This window comes from Lepidothrix coronata, unplaced genomic scaffold (genome assembly GCF_001604755.1).
Source record: "Lepidothrix coronata isolate B3197 unplaced genomic scaffold, Lepidothrix_coronata-1.0 Scaffold1, whole genome shotgun sequence".
NCBI classification, from domain to species: Eukaryota; Metazoa; Chordata; class Aves; order Passeriformes; family Pipridae; genus Lepidothrix; species Lepidothrix coronata.
The window spans coordinates 7453499-7479396 of NW_016690181.1; the positions used below are offsets into that span (position 1 = coordinate 7453499).

The window sequence follows — 25898 nt, forward strand, 5'->3', positions numbered from 1 at the left end:
CCATACATAAGATCTTGTAGCCAAAGTGCAACTAAATCTATGAACTATTGAAATGCAAACATAAGACATAGTCAGCTTGCACCTTCAGCAATTTATACTTTAAGAGAACTTCACTAAGAAGCAGAAGGTCTAAATATCCAGAAATAGAAACCATTCTAAGGCAATAGATTTCACAATCACAAAAACTACATTGCGACGAAGGTTATTTGTTCTGGGAGGTTCTTCAGAGAATATTAGTGGTTTATGTGTCACTTAATTCGGAGCTGACATGTTTTTACTACCTGTTGGCTGTTCAGTGGCTTTTGAGAAATAAGATCATTAGTTTCCTTTACTTACAAGATTTTTTGTGGTCCCTGTGACAATATTTTTTGAAGCCATGATAAAGACAAATAGATTTATCTTATTTCTTTGGCACAGAAAACTTTCATTACTGTTAGTTCATGGAGGGAAGCCAAGAAAAGAGAATATGTTAAGACTCCTCACCCATTTATGTCAAGTTATTTTTGCAAGTGAGATGAAAAAGATCATTTTGTCTAACCCAGTTGACTCTGTGTTATAGCATTTTGTTTGGAATACTTACATGCTTCTTTTTCTATTTTCTTTATCATGATTGTTTTTTCCAACCAATATATGAAAAAAACAGCTGGATGCTTTAATGGTTGCTGCTGTATTTTTATCCATGCCAAAAATCTGGTAGCCTATGGACAACAACATAGAAGTAGAATGTAAGATGCTAATTTTATAACATAATTACATACTTATATATAGGTTCCACTAAATTTAACAGGTGAACTAAAAGAAATAAAACTGTATAGATTATGTAAACTGTTTTAAAGCTTATTGCAAATACACAGAAATTGGATCCATGTCTATAGGGAACACAAAATGGATTTCTATTCAGTGTCAACTGATAGTCAAAAGGCATGCAAATGGTTAGCTTGGAAATTCAGCTGGGATGAAAAAATACATAAATAGAAGGCTAATAGTGTGCAGCAGGAATGTCTTGGTTTTGGTGACATTACATTTGAACTTGAGAACTTTCCAGAATAAAAATAAAATGGGACCAAAAATTCCCTTTATTTTGTAATCTAAAAATTTTACCTGAAACTGACTAGTATTCAGAAGTAATATTGACCATTACTCACTTCCAATTCCTTCCATAAATAAGCTATTAGTCAAAAAATTGTTTTGCCCAGAAAAAGACACAGTGAATCCACAATCAATATTTGTAAGAATAGAACATTCTTCTTTCCTTTTTAGTTCTGAGTATGATAATTCAGTAAATAAGAATACCGTACTAGTAGGTTTTTTTGTCTTAGATTGGCACAATGCTGTTCTCCTCCTCTATTCATCTACTCTGTTTCACATTGTTGTTGACTTCTGTCACTTACATATTTTGAAAGTGAAATAAATAGAAGAAATGAAGTATGAAACCACATCATCAACACTAGAGTTATAAGAAGGTTGTATACCTGTGCCATGTATGGATGCAATTAGAGAAACATTTTGTTTTAGGTAATCTAGTAACTAGTGTATCAGAAGAACTTATGAAGGAAAAATTAAGTCTGGGGAAGAAATATCCATATGCCATATAAAACTATAGAGGAGCACATGCAAGGAGACATAGGTTTTGCTTTAAATACTTGAAAGGTAAGATAAAAGAAACTTGGATCTGTTAGAAAATTTTCACCTTCAGAGAACATTAAAAAAGCTTCAAATGAAACACTGCCTTGGGCACTGTCATATTTAATTTTTATGAGGAATGGATGTATTGTCACATTTTTATTTTTAAGCCATATTGTGCTTTCTTGGCATTTGCATTACATAGATAAAAAAAAATAATAATTGTTTGGCGAATTAGACTGAAAAAATGTTGTACATGCAAACACCAGTGCACCTCCTCATAACAACAGCAAGTCTGTGATGACTTCTGCTAAGACCTGAACTCTCCTGATTCAGTATTGAAAGATTGTTCCTAGCTCAAATGCAGATGCACTCGGGATTGAAGGTTACCACAGGTGTAACTCTGCCAGTCAGTGAATAGGAGAGTGGGAGGCCTAAACCTTACCAATGGGAGATGAATCTGATAACTCACAGATTGATTGTAGCAATAACTCTGTTGATCAACTACAGTCCTGGAAACCTCTGTGTAGCTTGAGGAACATTAGTACTTGTGATTCAAGGAAAAATGAAAATACTCAAAAGGTCAAATAGAAATGGAGGTTGCCTGTTAGTCAGTAATTTCCAGCAGCATAACAGATGTGAAGGTGACATTAGGATGGGGAGTGCACAGTGCTCAGAAGCTATCCAGCCATTAGCATCTTTCCCTATAGAAGATGCAGACATTATTACAATTTCAGTTGTTTGAATGGAATAGAGACCAGTGAAAATATTCAACTAGCAAATCACTTGCTCAGTCTACAGCATATGAGAATCAAGCACATTAAGCAAATAGCTCCAAGTATTTGGACAAAATGTTTAAATTTAATTTAATGTACATTCTGTAAGAACTGGAAGAAAGAATAGTTAAGTTACTTTCTAAATACCAGAATTTTACATATCTCTATAAAATCTGGTGTGTTTGAAGCCTGTAGCTAGGAATTCATGCATCCCTGGTTACATTTTCTGATTGGGATATATCGTTAATTATAGCTGAATTCTGATTGTCAAAGTGGGAAAGATTATAAAATTATCTTCTCAACATTTTCCCACTTACCAGTATTCAAGATAAAAGTTATAAGATTAAGGTAGTGAATATTTGTCATTATAAAAAATATAAAGAAAGCAGTTTGATTTTGTGCAATGCGGTCTAAAACTGCTTTAGTATCCTCTGCAATGTAAAGGGCTATGTATTGTTTTAAGGTAAGGTAGAATAGTGTAGAAAGCTTTACTAATAAAGAGAGCAGAAAGGTCACAAAAGGCAAACAACTTCCAGTAGTCAAACTTGGGGCAAGAATCAAGATCTTAACAAAATCAGTCACAGCACCAAGAAATATGGAGAAGATAACTGTCTACTTACTCACCTAAAGATGATATAAAACTTTGAAATGTCCCATTTAAAAGAATATATTGTATTCTATTGATAGGTCTTGGGAAAATTTACATTATTATAATGTTAAATCCTTAATAGTTATGGCTATCTGTGAGTTACTGAAGAAGTAGAAAAATGTAGATTTTTTTTCTTCTTAAATAGCACGTCTTTATCAGAGTCACATGGTACATCTAAAATGTCAGCTTCATTTATTGCAAATAATTAAACAAAATCAGAAATAAATTGCCCCAGGTACCTGCATTGTGCATGCCAGGTCCTTATCATCAACTAATTTATTCCTACAAATCTGTTCCTAATTGACCATGCTACGTGCTGACTAGATTTTTAAATATATGGGATGGGTTATTGTCAGAAATGGGTTAACAGGTTTTCTGGTTTCTATCACTGTTGCACTGTACCTCCAGGTGTCAGGTTTGGCTGAAGTCAGAAGAGTCGCTTTCTGGGACGATGCCTGAGAAATATAGGAGAGCACTTGTTTATTGAGAGGATTAGCAAGGGTCATATTCTAGATTAGAGAATCTCGGCTCCTGGAGCCTTTCTGCAGATTCTCTTGGAAAGCTAAACATAACAAAATAGACTAATAAATGAAAACTATGATACATTCATATTTAAGGTCAAGTAACAGAAATAATAAAAAAAAAGTCAGAATTGCAAAACCTATCACGGTAAAATTTGTGAGAAACAATAATTCTGAAAAGGACTCGTGGATAATGACAAATGAACTCTCAGTGCTTTGCAGTGCCCAAGATAAAAAATGTTATCCTTGAATTAAGCAAAAAAGAGGACACCGAGTAAGATTAAGAGGAACATATAACCTGTCATCTGATGTTTGTTGACTACTACTGTAACAATGTTGTTAATAAATCAGAGTGAATGTTGATAATGTGAAGAGAACCTTACAATAAAAGGAGCTCAAGGAACTACTGTACTATCCGAAAAAGAACATAAACTTCAAAATGAAAAGTAAAAGATGGCTTAAACTAGGTAGCCTTAAACTAGGTTACCTTTGTTCTACAGTGGTTATCACTGAATGTAGATAGGTTAGTACAGACTAGATCAAAATGCTCCTTGTTAATTTAAAATGCAAATTAGCTATTAGAAAAATTGTCTGCTGTGGATTTTCTCTAATTGTCTATTTTTTATTCAATATTGTTTTCTAGACAAAACTCCAGTTCAAACAGGATTACATTCAAATTTATCAGAAGATCCAGAAGTCAACAAGAAATAAAATGCATTATTTTGCACAGGCTGCATCTGCATTAATTAAAGGATTTTTAAAAAAAATAACAATTCTGAAGTAGTGCATATCTTTATTTATATCTCAACAAAAGCTCTATCAAATTGACTGTTTTCCTGAGATGCCCATATTCTCCCTAACAGTAAACAACTGTATCATAGAATCATAAAATATAATGAGTTGGAAGGAATCCACAAGAATCATCAAAGTCCAACTCCTGGCCCTGCACAGGACAGGCCCAAGGATGACACCATATGCCTGTGTATCCATGTCTCCCTCCAGAAGTAGTGACTGAAAAAGAAACAATTCTGGACAATCCAAACAGAAGCAAGCTCTGTACCTCAGTTCTGTACCTGCTATATCTGTCTCAGAAAGGACCTTTTGGTTTACAGATTTTTATGATGAAGAACTTGCCAAAAAGCATGTTAGACAAACTAGAAAAACATTTAATAGGCGAACCAGATAGTAAAAGATTAAAGTCCAGTGGCACAAACATGAAACAAGTGGACCTCTTTTTTACTATCACTTACAGCTCAATTTTTTAAAGTAGAAAAAATTGCTTTAAGAAAAGTAAGTTTTTCTTCTATTCTGCCTCCAGGTGCTCTAGAACACATTCAGTTATCACAATGGTTCTTCAGCCGTGTTATCTATCTGCCCCTACAGGATTTAATATTTGCTTAATATTTGTACAATCTCCCAAAAGCAAAAAATGCAAAAAGTCTGTTGTTTCTAGGTATTATTACAGTTGAAAAAACACAGTATCTTTTCCTCCATTAAGTGGATCTTCTGGGAAATAATTAAATTTTCACCATAATTTGGAATAAATACATCCATTCTTATGCAAGACACCACGTATGTGGTGTCAGTCTTGCATAAGTTGTATGTATGTCTAAATTTCTCTGCATCTAGTAGTGCCATTGAGAGGGTTAAATAACTTCAAGAGGTCAAAGTATCTTTTAAAGTCCAATGCTGAGCAATGTGAATAAAGGAATCCTTGATTTGCATGTATCTTTTTTTCTTTAATTAATATATGACTTTGGAAAAAACATGTAAAATATGTAAATTAAGCCCATTGATTTTGAACATTAATCTATATTCAGGAATAAAAATATATTGATACATAATAACACAAGCTTACAAAACAAAGAAACAGAAACACATCTGGTATTCACTAAGCCTGTTGGCATGTACCAATGAGTTTGCAACCAGGCATGGAAACAGCAAAGCTCATGAAGCCTACATTTTTAGAGCTATAGCAGTTGTCCTATAAATTATTCTGCATCTAGGTCTACATAAATAGCAAAGACAGATGCACAATGTTAGTGCCAGTTTTACAAAATATTATTCCAGTCAGCAAGATGCTGCAATAAATAGGTTAATCTTTATTGATGTCTTTGATATTCATCATAACAACATTAATTAAGAGGAATTAATTTGGAGTTAATGTGACTTCAATATGAATTGCTCATGGTATTTACTTATAAATTCAGTTTTTGAGGACAGACTTCATCCCCTTCACTTTCAAAACGAATGTTGATTTCTACACTATTCCACATGAATGATGGACTTCCATAGTACTGTTGATGCTGATCTATGGTGGTTTTTCCTGTTATTGATTTTATTATGTTCGTTGATATCTGCCAGAATAATGGTCCATCCAGTGTGTCTCCTTTCAGTTTCGTTCCCAACTAACAATTCTGGTAAAAAGGTTTTAACCCAATTGACTAAGACACTGTGGAACAGCTGCATGACTGATTTTTCCTGGAGAAAAATAATAGGGTTTTTTTAAGTACTATCAGATAAATAAAGGTCCTCATACATAATTGGAGAGTAACTAGAAAAACTTCCTCATTTGAACTTATAGTTATCTATAAATACTAAATACAAGTTCCTGAATTTCATTAGTCATATTTATATATTATATACTCAAATCAAAAATATGAGTTCTTTCAAAGCTAGAATATAAACAGAAATTAGCTAAATGTCTTGAGTACCATCTATATTGAAGAATGTAACTCCTGGCTCTAGTACAGAAGAAAGAGCAAATATCCTTATATTAAGAAACCAAAAAATCAAAGCCCAAAACTCTTAAGTTCCGGTTCAATAACTCCACAATACAACCATTCTTTGTGGCTATGGATCGATGTTCACTATATTTCATTAAAAAAATATTAGGATTAACAAAAGCTTCAGATACACTATTTTAAAAATCACTTATAGTTAGAATATTTCGGGATCCTGCTGCAATGAGTTCTTTCCAGAGGGCTCCAAATCTCACTTGCTGTGATCTAATTTTAGCATCAAGTACCAGATGTTAATGCATTACAAATGTGCATGTGTAACATGCACATAAGTATGTGCATGTACATACATATATGTGCGTGTAGGTGCTTGCATACGTACACGTATACACACAAACACACACGTGTTGTGGTTTTCCAGCTGCATATAGGATAGTGATGTATGCTAGCGCAGATAAAAAGCATTACAGGCTATCTACGACCAGAGGCATTGCTGGGGAGATAAAAACTCATTTTTGGAGTATTCGGTATACTGTGCACGATGAAATTTTGGTGTATAGGTGTATTTGAAAGTTAATCACACAGAAGTTCCCATCTATGCCTTTTACCTGAGTTTTGAACTGTTTTCTTAGCACATTTGCCAGTTCATAAGTATGAGGAACTGTTCTGCTCTCTAATTGCAATATTGTAGCATGTGGAAGTACCTGAACAGGAGGTATCAGGTTTTGTCCTAACTGCAATTCTTTCCAATGAAGACAAAAGTTCCAGTTCCAGTTGCCCTTGAAGAGAAAAAATTAATTGCGGCAAAACATAAAATGCATTTTAACTAATAAATACATAGTAAAAACTTCAAAATTAAGTGAAAGAATTGCTTTCAAAGACTGTGTGCATTGTATACCTGAAAATAAACCCACTGTCTTCTAGTTTTCTCACTGCCTTCCTCAGAAACCAGTTAAACGTTTATTAACTAAAATAAACATTTGTATTAAATTCTAAATGAACAAACATGGAATTAAAGAAAAAGTCACTCTAATCAACCATCTCTCTTGGAGTAATTAAAATTCATTTGATTTATGTCAAGTTGTGGCCTGGAGGGAATATCAAACCTCATTAACAGTAGAATTGAAAATAAAGAACGAAAAAGGTACAATAACACCTTACAGAATTCACACTACTTTCTTTTTTCCTGAATATGTTGTTCTCTTTCTTCATTTGTTTTCATTAACTCCAAGTACCATAGAACCAATAAGTGAAATGGAAGCAAGGTAGAGATATTTTAGGAGGTATATAAAATCTAAAAAAGCAAATACCATCACACTTAGGCTGTAGCATTTTATTCAAATCCATAGTCACAGAGGTTCACCTAGCTTTGCTTTGCAATTCTGACCAATTGCCAAAGGTGACTGCAGTCACCAGGAAACAAAAATACATTTAAGAAGCACATACAGGTCCAATGAGATTAGAAGTGGGTGAAGTGAAAGGCAGAGGAGAATGTATTTTCTGAGAGTTATATGCAATGCTGGATATATCAATATGAATATATTGTATGGAAAAGTAGAAAACATTCATTGAGTTCACAGGGATCTCTGTTCAGTGTTCAGGATATTCTTAACTCATAGATGGGTACAGCCAAAGATATTTCATTTGACACAACCAGGTCACATTCTAACACCATATTCTAATAGCTACGCCAAAGTTTCAGACATCTGTGAAGGTGCTACTGAAAGCAGAACAACATTAAATATACCAAAGAATACTAACTGCCAATTTACTAGATATTTTAACATAAGATGTTATGAAATAGAATTCCATGAATTTATAGGCTTAAAGAATCTGGCTATTATGGGGTTTTGTTAACAAAGTCCAAAAGGAAAAACAAACAAACAAACATCACTTTACCAGTAATCAAAGTGCCTTTTTTCTGTTTCTACAGTAAATGCAAGAACCATTGATCACTTATCAAAAGAACAGGCTAATTTGTTGAGGACTGTGAAGAAAATCGTTACAGGGCTTGAAGCATTAGGAGAGTTCCCTTGAAAAGTACCATTTGAAAACAGAGCAATTTAACTGATGTTTTATGGACTTTCAGTTTATCTGGTAGTTTGAGCAATAGGCTTTGAAGAGTCATTGATATCACATGTAATATGATTTAATTTTATAAAAATGTAACTAATTAATGCTGCTTACTTCATGTTGCCCTTACATGTCCCTTCTAGATTTTTGACTGTTCTTTGTTATTTCTTTAACTCTGGTTTTTAATGCCATATAAAGTCTCTATTACTAATCTACAGGGCATAGGACATAACTACTGTTAAGAGATGTCTAGAGAATAAACACTTCAAAATCTGGTGGTTAAAAGATGGGGATTGGATTACTATTCATTACACAGGCCAAAAAGTAAGAAGAAATTGCATGAAGTCTTGTCATTTAACTTTTACTAAAATTACTTTCAGCTAAATTTTACTATCATACACCTCTATACTCCATATACTTTTATTCCATTCAAATTTTATTTCTCATCCAAGTTCTAAGACTATTTATTTAAAAAGCCAAACAAACAAAAGTACAACAACAAAGAAACCCAAAATAAAAACCCCCAAACAAAACAAAAAAAACCCAAACACCAACACCCCAACACCCCTCCACTAAATAAGAATCCAAATAAAACTTAAAAGAACATAGAACCCCACTACTAATGTTTTTTAATTGACATGCATGTATTTGCATGCGTTTCTTAAAAAAGAAACAAATATCTCTGGCTTAGTAGAGGAACCTGTGGTAAGTAATCAGAAGGATGAATTTACCCTGTGAAATGAGTAAAATGGATTAGTGTTTGTAATGTCACACATTTGAAGCAGAGGCTGAATTTTGATGCCTTTAACTGTCAGGACTCTCTATGTCTTTTGTTTAGTAGTACCTGACTTCACTTCCTTCCTGTCTCAAGAGAGAGAGAAAACAAAAAAATGTAGGAAGGGGGAGTAAATCAGGAAAACATATTAAAATGTTTATTTTTACTTGTTCAATTTATATTCTACTCCAGATATCAGCACAGCTACTTTCTGCTTCAGAATCTTGGTAACAAGGGGGAATTTTTCCAAAAAGAGGGTCATAGTCAGAGGACAAATGCTCTATCTATTGATATATTTCAGTGAGTGTCCTGGGTTATCGTGTTCATGTTGAACTAAAGCATATTGCAGTAATAATGCATGACAACCTGTTTGTATGCATTATGTAGCCATGACAGAGCACTTCACTACTAGACAGCTCCTCGGTGAATTGGTTTAGACTGTGTAGCTGGAGTAAATCTCAGAATCGCTTTGATTTACAACATAGACTGTTGATATAGGCACCTTTGTTTCTTTTTCTGACTTCATCTGTACCTTCTTGGCTGCTCAGAGGCACAGTCTAAAGAACTGACCTCAATTTTTGTCAAGATAATACATAATAAATAAATAAATATATATATACTGATATTCCCCCTAAAACAACAACAAAATCACAAACAAAACATCTACCACTCACAAACAAGAAACCCACCAACCTTTGTAAAATTTATTAAGCAGAAAACTGTTCACAGTAAAGATGCCCAATTTTCATTCCATAATTTTTGAGGTTGGCATTTCAATGACAAAGCAATTTTCTTCCCTAATTTGAGTTTTGTGATGTAAAGCAAAAATCACATGGATCTAAACATGATGTTCCTTTAAATGAACTGGCATTGCTAAATTCTTCTTTACTAAAGATCACTAGGGAGTTTTATGTCCATAGAAAAAGTAAGGTTTCCCAGCAGAAATAATTAGAGTCTGATGTAGTCATTGTTTTGGTCTGCTAGTTTGTAGGCTGCATTTTGTACCTTAAATAGCAGGTGCAATTGGTTTTCAGTGGAATAAGTAAGGCCATCCCCTCAGGTACTGCGTTTCTGATGATCCATAAAAAAGGTCTGTAATGAGCTGGCAATTGACATTGATTATCATTTAAAGGCAGTGAAAACGCATAAACTGTGTTGCAAAGTTTTCACTGCTAAGTAAAACCCAAAACTGTGCAGAGAAGAATTCGTGTTTCCCTGAAGGAGAAGTGTGAGTTTCAGACACCACACCTCCCTGTTACTTTCTATTCAGAGGCAGTGGCAGCTATGTGAAAATTTGGGAAAGAAAAAGCTTTTTATTCCTTCCCATTTTGAAGTATAGTAAAATCACTATCTTGTATTCAGTACACTGAAACATCGGGTTACAGATTCATACATAGATGGCAGTATTTCTGTGCTATATGTTGTCAGGATGCTGATAACTGATTGTATATTTTGTTCTTGGTCATTCGGTCACGTGTGTTCATTAGAGTAGCTCACACCTCACTGTCATACTGTTCACCAACTCTGGAGATTGCTGGCATTCTAAATACAAACTGTGACCTGTTGTTTTCAGGACACTTGATGATAAAAATTAATGAAAAAAAGTTTTTGGGAGATCAGACATACTTTTTGTAACTTGAAGTTGAGTAGTTCCATCAGCCTGCCATGACATAGTACCATCACTTCCATTGCCCTGTTAACTGCTCTGCCAGCAGTTCATGGTGTCAGTAATACAGTGGAGGGTTGTGATAGATTCTCCTTCATCCAGCTGTTACTCAGTATCAACTTCCAACCCCAGAAAGAAGAGCGGAAGGAGTTGCCTGAATTAGCATTTTCGAAAGTGGCATGACTTAAACACCAAAAAATTCTCTGTATTTGAGAATCCAAACAAGAATAACAAATAAAATGCAATACAGTGGGGTAGTGGGTTACAACATCTGAAAAGTTCATGAGGTTGTAAAGTACAATTAGATCCTAATCAGTGATAAAACTAGATCATTTCAAAAATTAATTTAACAAGCAGTTGCTATATTAAAATTGCATTTTAAGCTACAGTATCTAACTATGTTTTCCTAGCTTTTTGGATATTCTTCTAATTCTGTCACCCAAAACAAAGTTGTCCTGGAAGCCACTCTATAGAAGGCAAGTTGACTTTTAAGGCAAGTTACTTTGCCTAGCAGTGTGTCACAGCTATGTCTAATGAATTACTGTCTCTCACATGAAGGACATAGAGGGTGAGAAGTAACATGTTTGAGCAGAGGAAGCAATAACTTCAAATGCACGACATTTTAAATAGGATAGGATACTATAGAGAAACTCTGTCTTTTATCAAAAGAAGCAAGAACAGACCAAAAAATTAATAAGGTATACCAACTCAGACCAAAAAAATGTGGTCTTTTTTAGTCTTCTATTTCGTCCCATGCTGATCTCTTTCACTCTTGTATTGAATAATGAAGTCTTGTATTGAATAATGAAGTGCACTATAAAACACATAGGAGAAGAGTTCCTGATCATTGACCCCTAAAGTGTTTTGTTTGTTTTTATAAGCATAAAAGATGTTTGAGCTCAGTCATCAATAACTTCTTTACAAGTGTAAAGAAGTGTAATAACTTCTTTACAAAATAACAATACAGTATATTGTATTCCTTGTTCAATACTTACAACTGTTTGTTGGCCAGTTCGTGCTTCAGAAATAGGACATTAATTTAATGACTTTGCTTACAATTAGGATGTCAGGGCAAAACACACATGTACAGAGAACAAATATTTTTTTATGAATTGACCTTTTTTTTTTTTTTGAATCAGTGAAACATCAGACCTTCCATGCAGTATCCAGAGCAACTCTATGAATGTAGAGAGAGAAGTCAGGCATTTAAATGATTTAGGCACTGTACATTTAGGCATTAATTGCACATTTCGCCATTTAACTAAATCAGAGAGACTTCATTAGGAAATTATTTCTAGAAAGTATGTCTGCTATTATTATTTCATTCTTAAGAGAACCCACTACGATTTCAATTTTTAGACATTTCAGTGGTGCCTTTCATGTAAAAGATCAGTTCAAAACCTTTTGCTGTTTACTCTATCTGCTAGTACTGTTTATGCCTCCCTGAAGCAGCACACCATTTGGAGACATTTTCAGGTAGTCTGGCCCCAGTCAGAAAGCACCACCTCTACAGTCACCATGGTCAGCTCCTTTGACTGCAGCACAGGTCATCACACATATTGATTACATGGCAATTTTTTGTGCTAAACTGAATCCCACAGGAATATAATCAGTGGTGCTCAAAGTGCCTTTACGCATTATTGAGAGTCCTCTTAGGTTAATAAAGCAGAAGAATGGACAATTCATAGAAAAACACTGAAACAAAAGGAAAATTATTTCACAGGTACAGAGTGTTCAAGAGAAGATATGATCTTATACTGCAAGAATGGCTTTTTGTTGGAAAAAAATCTCTTTCACGTGTATAGAGCTCTGTATATTACTTTGTCAGAAGTTACGCATCAGTGTAACATTCAGCCTCACTTTTATTCCTTGTATAAAATACTATATAAACAACCCAAGCACATGCACACACACACACACATACACAAAAATCAAACACAAAATATTCTCAAACAAAAAACAACCACCAGACTCCACCACTCCAGCTAGGTAATGAGGTGATATTGTCTTTTCTTGAGGCTAAATATGAACATTTGTTGAGTCAAGTACTGTTTTAAATCAGGTTAAATCAAGACTTTGCATCACTAAGACACCTTTCTTATGTGAAGTGCTTTATAATGAAAGAAGCAGTTGTGAATCATTAGTCTATGTAGTGTTGAGTGAAGCAGTTTGTGCCTGTCCTATCCCTGAAGTACTGAGCACTGTACTTGATTTAGAAGCCCCAAATGCACTGACTGTTGAGATAAATTTCTAGCAGAGTTCAAATCAGAAAACAGGGTGGCAAGAATATCTATTTCATAAATATATATGGGACCCTCAAACAAGAAGAAAGATGAGCTTTTTTAAAGTCTGTCTATATCTCTTGAGAATTTTGATTAGAACATGTGTAGCTTATAAATAATTAATATCTATTATAATATGTACAGAAATATGACTTCTAATCTGAAGGTATACAAGATCACTATCCCAAATTTGTCTGAAAAAGAAATGTGGGCTTTGTGGTTTTTTTTTAAGTAAACAAGGTGTCGGTTGTAGACCTCCTGGTGCTAAAATATTCTCATTCTTGAAAGTGGCTAAGGTGATGGTAGAATTTAGGATGACAGGTAGCATCCACTGGACCACTGAACGATATCAACATTTTCATTTTATTTAGTCAGTTTATCAGTAGGGGGAACAAAATATCTCACTGAAAAGCCAAACAGAATCTGTCTACTGGACTGAACTCTTTTCTAAATATGACTTATCAATTTTCTTTTTTAAATGACTGATTAAAAAGAAAAGTCTATTTGAGAAACAGTTACAGTAGAGCTAGGAAAAGAGGTAACAGGAGGCTATTATGTGCTATTTTTTGGTTTACATATCTTACTAATACATTTGGCCCCTAAGAATTGAACGGGAAACTCGCATTCTTGCAAAAATCTGCAATGCCTTAAGTGACTCTTTTTGAAACTTTTTGAATCACTGAACCTCAGGATAAGGCTTTTCAAACAATTCTTTATCTCTCCCAGAATTAGGATATTATATTTTCTTTCTGAAACACTAAAAGAAAATATAATTTCAGAGAATTCCCCTTTTAATGACAAAGTAAAATAACAGACATTTAAAAGGGTTTCCTACATTTTTAGATACAGTAGTATAGTGGGATTTTTAGGACTCTGTAGTAGAGTAGTAGAGAAAAGACTCTTAGTCAGGTATGAGAAACATGTCACTGATTATGTAGATGATTATGATTACATTTATTGCTAATACAGTATCTAAATATTGCCAATACAGTCTATAATATAATACGGTTATAATATAAGCAGGTTCAGCTAGAAATGTGCAGGTTTACTATCTTCGGGCTTGCAGAATGTACAATTACAAAGCAACAAAGCGCCTGTGGAGATACTTTGGGATTTTCATTCCTTGATGTGACCAAATCTTACCACTTTACTCACCCACCCGAAAACAACTGTTCCTTCTTTGGCCTGGACGTCCCCTGCAGGCGTCCCTGCCGGGGTGGAGGGGATGCACCCAGAAGCTGCCGGAAACCTCAGGACAACAGTTTGCCCAGTCTCTAGCAGCATTTTATACCCTTTTGCATTCTAATATGTACCAAAGTCCATCACAATCATCACAGCTCCCCCATCTGTGGAATGCATCAATTGTGGGAACATCCAGAGAGTTCCTCCTGTGATTCCCACCTGGTGTTCTTATCTTAGGACAGATCTCATTGCCCATCAAAGACAATTGCAAGAAAGAGGGGTCGGAATGGGGGGAGAACACAGGGAAAGACCCAACTATCTTTCAGTCGCCACCAGATCATCACGCCAATCATGTGCCGATTTCCTTCTAGATACAAGAAATTCAACCACAGCTCTTTTCATACATGTAAGCATGACTCTTTTTATCCTTATGTTCTGACACTATAAAAAAAATAGTAAATAATATCTGGAAGAATACAGGAAAATGGTGTAGTAGCTCCATCATTTTTCAAACACTCTCTCCCCCATACCGCTCTCTGTCCATTTAGGAAGATTAGCAGGTAGAAGGAAGCCTTAGATCACTCTTCCTGAATACTTAGATACTGCTTTACCAACGAAGGATGAATCTCAAATGTAAAAATAAAGCTTAAAAAATGTTCTCTTACTGCTTTTTTCCATTGTATGATTTCACTATGAGTGTTTTACCTCAGAATTTGTTGGACATCTGTAGTAAAGGATGCTACAAAAATGAAAATATTCAATTAGTGCAGATATATTATTTAATTATTACAGACAAAAATAGTATTTTCTTATTGGATGCAAATAACTTCCAAACTTTTTCTAGTGTTCTGACTTTAGGTCAGAATAATAGTCTCTTGAACGCTTGGGTCAGCCTCTGGTAGTTATATTAAAAGCTGTCAATAATTACTGTCTACTTTTAGAAAAAAGTAAACAAACCCAAAGCAGATTAAAAAATGCTCAGTCTCATAGATGCATAGGTAGGAACATGGCCATTAATAAATCCATCCATGCCTAGCTTTGATTAGCTAATTCATTTGACTAAAAAAGTCAAGTAGAACTCAGAACAGACAACATACAGAACCTTTTCCTGTTCTACAGTGTCACTTATTGTAACCACAGTTACTTCAGGACATTCCTGTGGTCTGTAATATTACTCTATTACATGTAGTCCAATCTATTAAACTCAGGTTTGTCTTCACAGAGTGTAAGAAATACAATATTTGATCTTGATTAACTGAACGAGAACAAGCAACAATCAAGTTTCTTCCTGTACTGACATGAGCTGCTTGTATATGTTCATACTTAAACATGTACTGCCACCTGTGGTTCAGGCAGCAGTTTTAAACTTACTATGCATTTGAAGAGGCAGTAATGTTACTCTATTCCAGTGGATTAGGAAAAAAAAGGTATTAAAAATGAAGTATTCAACCAAATACAATTCACATTTTATTTGATACTTCAATGTTTTGTTTAGAAAGCAGTACTTTGATTCTTATAAACATAAAAGCAAACAAGCTTGAATCCACTTATCTTTTTTGAGGCTACAATTTATATTTAAGCAAGTAAGAACTAGATATTTCACACAGAATCGTATCAGAATAACATTTTCATGAAAAAAAATTATTTCTTTGGTAACCCTTTACAAATTCTTTCTGTATTTACAACTGAAGGTAGTCTTTGAGTAGAAATGGCTTTGCTAAAGAATACAGCATAGCCAGGTGCTGCTCGCTGTCAATGCACAAAATCTTCAATTGCATATTTGAATCCAGGCTGCATATTTGCATATTTGAATCCAGGCTGAAAGCAAACAGCCCAAGCTCAGGCCAAGCAATACAGCAGAATAGTTGAAGAGAGTGCAAGAAGTAAAGAGCTGCTCACTGCTAGGTTCTGCAAGATACATTACCTTTGTCTCAAACTTTTATTCATCTGTCTTCAGCCACCCAAATCTAGTCTAACACCGTAGTGAGTCTGAATTTTCCCTAAACAAATGAGAAACCTTCACCAGTTCTTTACTTTCTAAGACTCACTGTAACTGTACAGCTGTCAAGGTTCTACTTACATCAGCAGACCCTACAATCTCTTCTCCCCCCAGGCCCTTAGTCTGGGCTGATATGGTGCAGCTGTGAGACCTTGGAAGATGCTTCAATCAAAAAGAACCATTAGAAGCCTTGTCTAGATTCTTCTATACTGTCCTTCTCTTTGAGAGCTGCATTAAATTCAGGCCTTTGCCCTTGATTCTTATCCAGACTTATCCTTACCTGTGGCAGTTGTATTTGTGCTCAGCCTTGTACCTTGCACTTGATCTTGGATCTGGTCTATCACTGCAGACTTGTCCACTGATCACTGAAATGTTGGCTGATCTCGAGGTCTGTTCTGTCCTTCCTGTCAGGTATGCTGAGGTTGCACTTCTCAGCTGGCAGGGCACTGCCTCTGTCTCTCCTGCTGTCATCCTTGGCTCCCAGTTCAATTTGCTTTCCAGAGCCACCAGTTTTGCTGCTCCCTGGCAAGAACCTCTTGCATCATAATTTTGAGAGACAAAAAAGAGACTTAAAAAAGAGGCAAGGTAAAGCTATCAAAGTAATAACTGTTGTTGCCTTAGCTTTTGGACAGTAAGCATAAAGTAGTAGTTTCATATTTTAAAATCCAAAGTGTACAGACAGCTACATTATTATGACTTAAAGCTATTGATGGACCTTTTGAAAGCGAAATTCACCTTTTAGGCAAAGAAAATTCAAATGTGTCCAACTCTTGTAGGAAATGAATTAACAGCAATTGCATTAGAACAAACAAACCTACATACCTGAGGTAGACATCTATCAAGACATTCAGATATATTTGATTTAAATGTGAGGGTTTTTTTACCACCTTTTAGGAAATGAACAATGAAAAAGTGACTTTTTTAAACACTCACTAGTTGTCAGTAATCTAGAATACTAAACACATTTTTCATCCCCAAGAGAGATTATCTAAGTTTTATGATCTCTGTAAATATGTTCAGGCCTTCTGTGTCAAGTGACAAAGCTAACAAAATGAAGTAGTCCTAGACGGCAAAAATCAAGGTCCTTCTTCCAGCTACAACTTTTCCTACACCTCTAAAGTATACGAAATAAAGTATTTTGCATGACAGTAGTTGTTAGAACAGAAACTTACCCGTCATGAGCATACTGAGTTATCATCATGCAAAGTATTCTCATGCATGTTTATGAGAACAAATTCCAAAAAGAAAAAATTTAACAATCAACTTTCTATTTCTTAGTGATAAACATTCAGCTCAGGGGCAGTTCACACTGGGTAAAATAAACATCAAGAACAGCCGCTGACATTATCTGAATAGCTCAAACCTTATGACCTGTAAAACTGAAAAAGAAATTTATAAGGTCAGATTTTACTTTATTAATATAAGTCCTTTGGAGGAGAATAAGAGAGGCAGATGAAAACAATAAAAAAATAGAAAAAAATTTTAAAAAGACAAGGAAAGTGTCAGAGCTTGCTAGTAGTAGTTTGATCTCCATCTTTCATCTTTAGAGCAGTAAAACTAGGGAGTAATCTTTTTAAGGTAGCCATTGAGTTGAGGTTGGCTAGACATGGGTCTGCTTGTGGAAGCTAGTGTATGATGCCTTCATATCACTTGCTTTTTGTCTCTTTGTTTAAATAACAAAGTCTTTATCTTGACCCACAAATTTTTTCTCGCTTTTGCTCTTCCAGTTCTCTCCCCCATCCTGCTAAGTGGGAAGCAAAGGAAAGTGGTAGGAGGGCAGTGAACAAGAGAGTGGTTGATGTTTCAGTGTTGACAACCAACAACCAAGACAACACCACAAATTGTGCTCATGATTCCTTTCCAGATCACCTCTGCTATAACTGAAGTGTAATACCATGAGAAGTCTGTACTGTGTTTCTGGGATACAAAGGAAAATGTGTGTACCTTTTTGTACAGCTGCAAAAATCCTGCTGCACTTCCTTGCTCTACTGTGAAATCACGCTAACTGCCCCAGGCTTTAACAAGAGAGTAAGATTTTGCTTCCAGTAAATAAAATCCTTCTAGCATACTATAGAATAAAACAAAGGTTATCCTTGAGGTTTAAATGTCAAAAGAGACCTTGAGAGTGCTGGTTGCACATCCCAGTTCTGGCACAAATTTTAGCTTACAGCATGAAGTGTCATTCTGTTCAAGGTTCTAACTAAAACTCTTTCCCTTGGTTCAGCACATGTAAAAAGTGATAATACTTACTTCTTCTTGCTTTCTCAAATAAATCTTTTTAGAGTCTAACCTCTCTTGTCTGTCTCATGTCATAATATTTTAGCCACTACTGTAACGCCTTTAAGCCATTCTTATAAGAAACTCTCTCAGATGATTGCAGGTATCTTGCCTATATATGAGGAAGAAAATTTTGGTCATTACAGCTCATTTTTAGTTCTGAATTCAGCCAGAGTAATAAATTGTCATGATGGCAAAATTATGCAATTGTGCAAAGGTTTTACTGCTGATTTGGACTTCAATAATAGGTGAGAACTAGTTGATTCTGACTTCTCAATGCTGCAAGATCCAGAAGCCATGAGCAGCTCATCATTACCTTCCACCGTTAATGGGTTTTAAAATGCAATGGTTTTCTCAAAAAAAAAAAAAATCTGTATTGAAATTATTTCCTCTGTATGATATTCTGCAATGATTAGACCTAAAACAGAGTTTGCATTTGTGGTCTCTCACTTAGAATAGTGCTACGTAGATACTGAATTAAAACAATACAGTCATTTTCAGAAACTCTTATAAAAAATTGGAGCAAAAGAAGGAAAGGTTCACAAGCACCCTATTAAATGACAAGAGCCTGATGACAATGACTGCATGGACAAATTGTGTCTAATACTACCTCCAGAACCTGAAAGGTCTATTTGCCTGAATAAATTGTAGAAACCTAGTCTGCACTTTTAAGACCAAGACACAGTCCTTAAGCTCCCGATTTTAGTATTTTAAATTAATATAGTGTAATCCAAATGTCCTTTAAATTTAAAAACCATAAAAAATGAACTGTAAAACTTTTTTTTTTGAAACTAGAACAAAAATGTCATGCTTGTGCTTACATCTAAATTAGAACATTTTTGTCTAGTTTATCTGTATGCTGTGTTCATCAGTCTAGATTTCTGCGCTTTTTGCTTACACTGAAAAGCACCTCTAGGAGTTCTCAGAACTCTAAGGAGTGAATGCATTGACTGAGACCTTGGAATCTGAAACATCTTATTTCTGAGGGGAAGATTTGTAGCCCTGATCACATCATGCACCCTAGGGCAGGTAGGAATGTAAGCAAGCCTCAGAATGAGCCCCAAAGAGGCATTGAAAAGAACACTTAAAGAACAAAATAGAACACTTAAAACAGACACACTCTTAAAAAAGAATCACTACTTAGGTTTTAAATTTTTCCAATGTAGATTAATTTTTTGTTGCAAGCCTCTGTATTTACATGCAGGGGTTGTAGCCAAAATCTGTGAGCAAATTAGTTTAAAATTTATCCCTAGGAACATCTTCTCAACTGTTTGAAGTGTTTCTTATCCAATATAGCTGGAATGCTCCTTGCTGTTATTACAATAGTAATAAAACTTGTAATGCATTTCATATCTCATGCTTGTGGCTCAACTTGTATTTAACCTTCAGTGTTCTTTGGCTGTGTATGGAGTATAGCATTGAAAACATGCTTCTATTTATCACTGTATGCTAACCTTAATGCATAATATTTAGCAGTTTTCCAATAAGCTGCAATTGCAAATGGTGACATTACCATAACAGATTTTCAGTGCATTTTTCCTAGCTACGTGTAATAGAGATGAGAATGTCTCTATGCCAGACCAAACACTGAGGCCAGAAGGGAGCATTAGGTTGTGCTTTTATAACAGACTTTGTGTCTAAATGGTTTAGAACATATGCTCTTTGCCCCACATTCATCCAGGCATGCACAGAAAGTGATTGAAAGGTATCTTTATCACTTCTCTTAGTCTTTATAACCCTAGCAGTTCGGCTTAAATTTACAGTAGAAAACACCAACTAAATCAATAAAACAGAATGAAATGCATTATAAGTGTCTTTCTGTCACAGTAGATGTGATTCTGCTTGGCACTGGAATATTGATCTTTTGCATAAAGTTAATTATTGCCACAGAATTAATTCAGGAGAATACAAGATAAACAAATGCAATCTGCAAGGTGAGTCTAACACACGCTGCAATTAAAATTGTATTCCTTTACTCCATCAAAATCTGTGTCAGCTCCAAATTTGGGTACCTTCTCTGTTTTATTTGAATAACCAATTATTCTACTAGTTGTTCTCAAATTAATAGGAATGCCTATTATAGGGTCGTGTTCTGATTTTAATGATAGCCACCTGCCCATTACAACTTTATGGGCTCCTTTCCTTAATCTTGATCTTATGCAGTGTGCATTGGCCTGTACTCTTTCTCCTGGTTTTTCATGCTACCTGTGATTGTCCTATTTGTTAAAGAAGTAGAAAAAACATGTTAACTACTACGGAATGATGGAAAAAAAGATTAACTAAATAAATATGCAATATGTCCCTTGAAAATTCTAATGAAACTTAGGAAAATCTACAAAAATTAATACAGAGAACTGACTTGCAGTTAAAAATTACTCTCAGTTATGCATATAGTATATAACAGATCAAAAAGAGAGCATGGTTGTGGGTTGCACAGAGTTGCACTTAGTGTGACTTGTGTGGGAATGGCACGATAGGTAGCAGAGGGAAAAAAAGTAGAAAGAAACATACTGAATGTAATAGTCACAAAAGTCTTTAAGACATTACAAAATGGCACATATAGATAAATGAGGGCTGTTCCAGAGATCTTGGGCAATAGACAGGCATTATATAAAATATATATTCTTGTAAATATATCACTGATGTTGAATTCACTTACAGTATTGTCTTGTTTACCTTTTCCAGACAAAATTTAGGAAAGCTGCATCCAGTGTTTGGATGAGTTTTAAATAAACATTCCTCTATCTATATTATTACTCTTCTTGAATGACAGCAAACAGTTCTTTCTTCCAGCATAGGATTATTCTAATTCCAACATCAAAATTAATCAAACTCCCTTGGTTAATCAAAATTATATATTATCATCCTGATTGCAATCATCCATCAAAGATTATTTCCTCCTGCAGTTTATACGGTACATAATCAGTGCAGAAGAGAAACAAACCAACTCTATAAAGTAAAACCAGTAGTTGTTAATTGTGTAGTAAATAAAACTCTAAACTGGCCAGAAATAGTCTGGTATTAGTAGGCCTCTGACATATATATATATCATACCTTTCATAAACTCACGTAAGATCATTCCACAGCCTTAGTAGCACATGACTTTTTTTTTTTTTTACCTGATATAAGTGTCCTCATTTAAAGTTGTGAAACTTCCTTGTTAAGGAAGTTGAAGTCATAAATAATTGTTACAAAGTTTCTGAAGATTTCTAAGGAAACTTCATGTTTATTTGCTGTTACTTAATGCACAGACACTGATCTTGTCCTTATCTGACTCTATGCTGTCTTTTTCATCAGCCAGAATGTGTCTTTCAGGTTTGTTATCAACTAGGAGATAAACCAGATGGTCTTAACCAACCAGAGATAGCAATATTAAGAAACACTACTTTTATTTCAGATTCATTCAAAATACACGAGGAATATAAAAGGGAAATAAGTAATTCAATAGTGATGCCTTGAAGCTTTGGGCTGACTTTTCCACACCTTCTGCAGACTGCATGTCTGACCCAGTTAGAGCCCTGGACTTCAACTCACAAAGTTAGAAGGCAAAGTATTTTCTATAAACCACAGTTTTAATTGAAATTGCCTCAGTTTCAACAGTGTATTACAGAAATATAGCAAATCATCATAGAATTGTCTAAATATTTAGAATTAGCTAGTAAATAATAATTTATGTAATCATAATAATAATAATAATAATGATGATGATGATGATGGTAATAATAATAATAATAATAAGAAGAAGAAGAAGAAGAAGAAGAAGAAGTAAGTTGGTCAGCATACTACTACAACACACCTTGCATTATCCTTAAAGATTGATGACTAACTTTAGGTGGACTGTAGCCATCAAGAAAAAAGTCCTTCCAAATTAATGTCTAAGTTTTTTATGGGCAAAAGAAGAGTTACTGCTCGATTTTTACCCACCAAGAGGCAGAAGATAACTCAGTTGTACACTAATGTTTAATTCACCCATCTCTTGAGTACTTGACTGGTTAAATTATAAGTTGCCAGATGATTACAGGTAACAGTAAAAGTTACTCAAGGTTAAATCAGAATCTATCATCTACCTTATAAATCAGAAGAAAGCAAAAAAGAAAAGTCTGCTTTGTTATCAAAGACTGGATGCACTTGAAGAAAACAAGTTCTGAAGGATCATTTCAAAAGTATGAAAAGTCAGTAAAGCTTATCTTGGTGATACATGACTGATGTTGGAAAGGCATTATGGAAGCTATGAAATCCTGAATGGGGATGGTATGTGCTCAGCTGCAAGATTTCTCCAGTTTATATGTACATAACTTTAGGACTTTGGTCCCTTTTGTCTGACCTGATATATTGGAACATATCGTAAGTATATAATCATGACTCCTTGTTTATGTTTTTTTAGATGTTTCTTTTTCATGCTCTTCAGATTGCATAATGAAGCAGACTAATAGAATCATTCTTCAATTCAAAGAGAAATGATTTGTGTAAGAAGTACATGAAGTGCTATCAGCCTACACTGAAAAAAACACAGAGATGCCTTCACATAATTAAGTATTCAAAGACTGAACATGTTAATTTATCTGATCTTTGTTAAAATTGCTTGTTTTTAATTATTCATTCTGGTTTTCAAAGGAATTATTAGGCTTGAATGTGTGAGGTAAGCTTTATGGTTCCTGGAATTTTTGGAGACTTGGAGTTTGGAAATAGGAAACAATGAATGAAGGTGTAGACAATACCGTTACATTAAGAAAGATTTGAAAATATGTCAAACACTATGGGCCCAGAATGATTAACAAATGCAGACTAACCAGGTTTTGGGAAAAGAGAAAGAAAGAAGTAGAGAAATATTGACCTCAAAACAACCAACCAGAAATAGCAACAGAAACACCTGCATCTGATGACTTGAAAGACATGTTCTTGCAAAAAAAAAGGCAAGATGTGTTTTTGAAGGGATTCATGATAAAATAAGTAATATAATGGGCAGTGGACAGAAGGCAGCTTGTGGTTTTGGAACACCTATTGTAAAGTCCACAGGCAAGCTAAGATTAAATTTTCTCTTCTCATTATAAGAGAAATCAGATATGGAGTTGCAAATGCAATAGAAATAGGTAAAAAATAAAATGTAAATTGCCTAATTAGGATTTTGGACAATGCTCAATTATGAAGAAAATATATTATTTTGTGTAACAGATTTGATTCATACAGACATTTCACTGGAGCTACATCTGACCTATAGCATCCTAATCCATATCGGTCTTCGGCAATGTAATTTTGAAAATAAATTATATGGACTAGGGAACTTGATAAACTAGTTCAAAGAAGTAAAAATGTTTCAAAACTTAGAGCAAATGCAAAAATGAAATAAAAGTAACAAATATTTTATAGAGTTGCAGGTTCTGATTCTTTTGAATTGCCATCTACTTAGATATAACAATATAAAAATGCTTACATAGTGTAAAGAAATGTGTTTTAAAGTTTCCTGCCCATGGAAACACTTTTCTTTCTTTGCAACACTAGTTGCTATGCCAGAAGACATTTTTAAGACACAGCATACAAATAGTGACTTGCAGATGAATGGGTCAAACCCAAAAGGTCATGTCAGTTTAATTTCATGGTAGGAGATGAGAAATTGCTGATGGGTCAGAGAAAATGGGATCTGAGTACTCATATCCATCTGTTCCTTGGGGTATATATAGAGAGAGGCTTTTTAATCCCATCTGTTTGTGGTAGCCAGAGCACAGGTTGTATGATCAGCACTTAGTAACTGGCTTCTCTTGACACAAGTGTAATTCAAGTTTGGTGTTTTTATTTCATATTTTTGTAACATCAGCAGAATGAATCCAAGCTTTAAAGATATTCTTGACTTTTACTATCCTCATTTAAAATATAGCTGAGCTTAGAAAATATTTTCAAATGCATGCAGACTATAGGCTTGCAAGCAGAATCTGAAAGTACTACCTAATGTTTCAGGCCAGTCCAAAATCTATTGTCTGATCCAAAACTTTGCTTTATAAATTTTTATATATCATTAAAAACCCCAGTAACTTGTTTTGATTTGTAGGCTAATAAGATTGGTCAAATGTAAATAAGAGACAAATGCGTAACAGGGAACTGAACTGGCTGAAAATGATGCAGACGATTTTATTCCAATGCAACATTCAACACGGCTGAGCAGAAAATCATCAGTGAGCTTGATTGCTGATGAGAATCATAGGAATTAGCAAACAGGATGTGAGTTTCTGATTTTGTAGGAGGGACATAGATGGAACAAGGAGAAAGAGAACTCAGTAACTATTCCTTCCTTACTATTTCCTGACATTTTCCTACACTATATAATTTTTCCCCTCTCCATGAATATTACTATATTTTATTTCTAGAGAACATTTTTATCTGAAGGTGTTAAAGCCCTTTAAAAGATGAAGGATTTCTTAAAGCATCCTACAATGGGTATATTTTGTATCCATGAAACAAATATTGAAACCAAGGGAAAAATCAAAATCTTCATTTATGAAGAGTTAAGAATTCAAACTCACATGAAAGCACTTGGTGGTGAAATGCAATTTTTTAGACAAGAAACATCCACAGATTCATTTAAAAAATTGTAAAATTATGCTCTTTATTCAGATATATTTGGCTGATTGAATATAAACAGCTTGGTCAGTGAATTGCTTAAGACACATAGTGAATTAATGACAGATGAGAAAATAGAGCACAGGTGCCTCAGGCATCCAATTGTTTTCCTGTGTTAAATAAAAGGATCTTTCTGCTTGACACAGCAATGAATTTCAAATTAAAAAAAGTCCTGGTGTTGGCTCACCATGAGGTATCTAGTGGATATAAAATGAGCAAATTACTTCTATTATTCTAAACTGATCTGGGAAGAAGAAATCAAGCAAGACTAAAGAAGTTGTGTGTTCTCATTTACATAACTGTAACCCATTAGAAAACTGTGCTACAATAAACAAGATAACTCAAGATAGCTAAGATCTGATTAGATATATGGCACAAAAAATAAAAAAAAATTAATTATAGTAGTCCATTACTTTCTTGCAGATACTACTCATAGGAATAAAGGAGTAAAATACTACATCAACGAAATGGAAAAACAAGATGAGGAGAACAGACTTTATTAGACTAATTTCCCAGGATCTGCTAACAGGTATGAGGGTGAGCATGATACTCAGAAGGTACAAAAATGTGCTAAAAGAGATTTCATTCGTTACCAATTCTAAGCTTGGACAAGGTCTGTCGCAAGGATAAAATTAAATATACTCCTAACTTTGTAATTAAGCCTGAAACTAAAATACTTTCTAGAATCGTTGCATCTCATAAATTATGAGATTCTAGAACAA

General features: G+C 34.5%; 1 long non-coding RNA gene across 1 annotated transcript; it reads right to left on the minus strand.

Annotated features, from left to right (window-relative positions):
* Positions 1–3461: 3461 nt before the first annotated feature.
* On the minus strand, positions 3462–16282 carry LOC108494000. The gene is made up of 3 exons (XR_001873697.1): positions 16213–16282; positions 7015–7089; positions 3462–3503 (listed from the first exon to the last, which is right to left on the minus strand). It is a non-coding gene; the product is annotated as an uncharacterized LOC108494000 (long non-coding RNA).
* Between the last annotated feature and the right edge of the window lie 9616 nt (positions 16283–25898).